Source organism: Nanorana parkeri, unplaced genomic scaffold, assembly GCF_000935625.1.
Source record: "Nanorana parkeri isolate BGI_ZX_2015 unplaced genomic scaffold, ASM93562v1 scaffold98, whole genome shotgun sequence".
Classification (NCBI taxonomy): domain Eukaryota; kingdom Metazoa; phylum Chordata; class Amphibia; order Anura; family Dicroglossidae; genus Nanorana; species Nanorana parkeri.
In genome coordinates, this window is record NW_017306366.1 from 1,961,053 (window position 1) to 1,965,555 (window position 4,503).

Sequence of the window (4,503 nt, forward strand, 5' to 3'; positions counted from 1 at the left end):
GCCGGACACTGGACGGTACATTGTACTGTCACCCGTCACAAGGCAGGACACCGGACGGCACATTTTACTGTCACCCCTCACAGGGCCTGGCACCGAATAGTACATGTACTGTTACCCCTCACAGGGCCGGGCACCGGATAGTACATTGTACTGTCACCCCTACCAGGGCCGGACACCTGACGGTACATTGAACTGTCACCCCTCACAGGGCCGGACACTGACAGCTCGGCCGTTCCAGAATCACATACATAGCAGTGACGTCTGCCGGAGCTCCAGCCACGTGTCTGGAGACCCGCTGTCACGTGACAGGGCGCGCTCCCCCCTCTTCCCCCTCCGGTACAAACACAAGATGGCGGGAGGCGGAGGCTGGAGACATTGACGGGACTCGTGAGCACCGGGAGACACCCGGCAGAGGTGAGACCCGGCGGATGATGGGGGACGAGGGAGGAGGTGTGGGGGGAGAGAGACACATACACTGTATGAGGAGAAGGATGCGAGATAACGGGATGTGAGGAGAGCAGTCACTGCGTGTACCCGGGTCACTGCCAGCCCGTAGCTTCCACCGGGGTCACTGCCAGCACGTAGCTTCCACCGGGGTCACTGCCAGCCTGTAGTTTCCACCGGGGGTCACTGACAGCACCTACCTTCTACCGGGGTCACTAAGAGACCCTGCCTTCCTCCGGGGTTTGCCCCCTGCCTAGCTCCGGGGGCTTGTCGCCTGCCCCCCGCCTAGCTCCGGGGGCTTGTCGCCTGCCCCCCGCCTAGCTCCGGGGTATGTCGCCTGCCCCCCGCCTAGCTCCGGACGGGGTTTGCCGCCTGCCTTCCACCGGAGGTTTGCTGTTTGCCCCTTGCCTTCCGTCGGCGGCACCTGCTTTCCACATCAGTGATTAATGGCCCTAAAATTTTTGCTCTCACTCCGACGTTATGCGATATGTAACATGTGTAGCGCAATTGTCGTTTTCGCGCATCTGACCCGTATTTACGTTTATATGTGTGTAAACACGGGGGTGGGGGACTTAAACATTTTTGTTTTTTAAAAAAAACTTTTTTTATATGTGACTTATTTTTTTAAACGTTTTTATTTTTTACACTTAATGTCATTGCTATGACATAGGGGGATAACAATCCCCTATATGACAGCACAGGAACACTGACAGGTCCTCTTTATGGAGACATTGGTGGTCTCTAAGACACATCACTTCCGCATTCACAGTACGGAGGGAGATCAGCAAGGAGGAAGAGGCTGAACTCCCAGCTTCCTCCCGACACCCTCCCAAGCCGGTCCCGGGCCGCAGATGGGGTAGCAGATCCCGGGATTGAAGGTGAGGGGAGGCGGTGGCGGCACCACTTTAGGAGGGGGCGCGCAGCCGCAACATACAAGCGATTGGTGGCTATAGAGCCGCCGATCGTTTGTATGTGAAACAGCCGGTAACGGCTCTGGAGAACGGACGTGTTTTTTTCTGCCTGTGCACACGTGAGCAGAAGAAAAAGGCCGTCTAATTACGGCAACCCGCCAATGGGACTTTACCGTCCGTCTGTTTTTGAACAATGGGCGGATTAATTATGAATGTTGTTTTTGAATCTAATGTGTAAGTTAAGTATAACTGTATAAAAGATCAGGGGGGATTTTGCTTCTGCTTTTTGTTACTCTGAAGTTCTGTAAACGCTGAGAACTTGTGGCGGTAAATGGAAAACGGCGGCATATAGACGTCTTTATGGTGGAACTCCAGTTTGCAGTGTTTATAAGCCTCCAGATTCCCCCGTCCCCCCTCCTTCCCCGGTTGGTGTTCAGATTTGCTTTCCATACTGTTCTGTATTTCCTCGGCATTGATGATCACATTTCCCAAGGTAACAGCAGATTCCTGTGGTGCAGAATTTGTGACATGAGGGCTCACGCATGTGGACGCATTTAGGGGCGTATAATGTAATTTTTGTCTTTTTTCAGTGCCCGGGATACACAACTGAATAGAGATGACATATTTCTGCGTTTTGGGAATATGTCCGTACGCTTTACACAGGTTTACCTAAGTGCCATTGGCGTATACCCACACACAGCCATTTGCCATTGCATGTCCCTAAATGCACCCATGTGCATGAGCGCCAAGAGATTGGTGGGAATGATAATTTCACAAACTGGAAATGTGAGCGATGGATTAGATGGACACAGAGGGTGGAATTTATCAAAACTGTAGGAGACAGAAACTGGAGCAGTTGGCAACCAATCAGCTTCTCTCTTCAGTTTGCTCAGGTAAGATTTGAAGATGAGAGATGGAAGCTGATTTGTTGCTGTGCACAGTTGCTCCAGATTTTGTCTGCTCCAGTTCTGATAAATTCCCTCCAGTATGTTTCCATGTTTTGAAATAGACATTTCCTCTTTATCCGTACGTTAACACGTTAGCATTGCAGCTGGATAGTGCGCTACACATGGCTGCGGTGTTTCACGGTAAAAATGATACAGCATGTCGTGTTTGGCAAGCAGTGGCACCTGCCAAATGCGTCCATTGAGGTGAATAGAACTGTGTGCCGTGTACTTGGTGTGGTATATTTCCCAATTGGGATCAAAGGGGGAAAAAAATAATTCAGTAGGTGGCACTATCACCGCCTGCAAGCCGCTACTCTACCGCTGCTCAGTAAAGTCCGCTGCTCGTGTGAATGAAGCCTTACTTGGATCAGAACTGCTTTTGCAGGTACCTGAAATTTCGATCTTGTGGACATCTGGAGGATTTCTCCATCCAAATACTCCAATGAGGGGAATTTAATCAAAACTGGAGCAGAGAGACACGGGAGCAGTTGCCCATGGCAACCAATCAGCATCTCTCTTAAGTTTGCTCAGTTTGGATTTGAAAATGAGAGATAGAAGCTGATTGGTTGCAGTGCAAATCTGCTCCAGATTTTGTCTGCTCCAGTTTTGATGAATTCCCTCCACTGTGTTCTACCAGTCCAGTGTGGCGAGTATCTTCTATCCCCCGCAGTACCTTTGTATTGGTGAAACAAGGTGCCACAGATCAATCCACTGTGTTCTAGCTCACTAATCACAGGTGACTGATTGGTTCCCCGCCATATGTCCATTGAATGGATCACTACAGTTATAAAGAATGTTCACAAGTTTTGGAAATTCACATTTCCTCGAAGGTCCGGGTTTCCGTAACAAATATTGTATATGTAAGATGTTGACCAGCCTGTCGTTCAGCACCGTCATTGTTTGGAAATAATAAAGAAATAACATGATTTAGAGCTGGAACTAGAACATTCATTATTAACTGTTGTAATGCCAGAGGGCTGTGCTAGGTAAACTCTGGGAGTAATGTACTTTACTAGCTCCTCTGTAAATATTCCCTTGTGTTACAAAGCTGCCAGGAAATGTGTGCTCAGCGAGCGTGAATGATGAAAATCGATGAAATCTGAGGCCATGTCTGCAGGTCGTGTGTTAAAAGAGAACTATGGGGTCAGTGTTTTTCCCCATAGTTCTCCTTAGGGTAAAGAATAACTTTCATCATACTACCGGTACTTCAGTGCGCACCGCCAGGTCTTCCTTAAAGGAACACGTGTTTGTGTCGGGTGGACAAGTGAATATGAAATTCAGGAGCAAGTCTGCCCAATCAAGGATTTTTTTTTTTTAGGGCTGCGGAAATTAATGATTAATCCCTCAATTAATCGTTAATTTTTTTTGATCGATCAAAATTATTTTGATCGGTACTCGCCTCTCTGCCGGCTTCCGGGTCTTCCGGGAGTTCCTCGAAGATCCGGTGACGTCACGGACATCGACATCACTGGACCCCTCCCCCCTTGCACAAGTGGCTCTGTCGGCTAACGAAGGGAAGGGGGAGGAGTCTGGTGACGTCGATGTCCGTGACGTCACCAGATCTCCGTAGACTGGTCCCCGCAGACTCTTCTCCCCCCTTGGCTCCGGACCGCAGCTTCCATAGACCTATGGAGAGATGATAGTGCCAGCGCTTGGGGAGTGGAGATCAGGTAAGTAGAAGTGCTTTACTCCGGGCCCCTAGACATAAATGAGCATTTAACCCTTGCGGTGTGGGGGTAGTCCCACTGCAAGGGTCGTGTTTTGGTTTGCCTGGAGATGGGCTTTAAAAAAAGCAATTTTTGGTTTAACCCCTTCGTGACTGACGACGTACAGTGTACGTCGCCAACCATGCTGAACACAAGGACACTCTAGAAGGGACATGCTGAACACATGAACGCTCTGATAGGGTCATGCTGAACTCAAGGACACTCTCATAGGGACATGCTGAACACAAGAACTCTCTACCAGGGACATGAAGACAAGAATACTCTGCCAGGGTCATGGTGAAAACAAGGGCACTCTGCCAGGGGCATCCTGAATACAAGAACATTCTGATAGAGACATGCTGAACACAAGGTGCTCTGCCAGGGTCATGCTGTACACAAGAACATTGTGCCAGGGTCATGCTGAACACAAGGACACTCAGACTGGGTTGTGTCTCGGCAATCAGCATAGACTCTAATGTAAGGGCTCAAATGATT

The 4,503-nt window shown here is 49.5% G+C and overlaps 1 protein-coding gene across 1 annotated transcript in view; it reads left to right on the forward strand.

Annotated features, from left to right (window-relative positions):
- The first annotated feature begins 260 nt into the window (after window positions 1–260).
- Window positions 261–4,503, forward strand: part of DENND4A (DENN domain containing 4A) — a 97,840-nt gene continuing 93,597 nt past the window's right edge. Inside the window, exon 1 of the mRNA XM_018552844.1 lies at window positions 261–414. The gene's annotated coding sequence lies outside the window, so the exon portion shown is untranslated. The remainder of the gene's footprint in view (window positions 415–4,503) is intronic.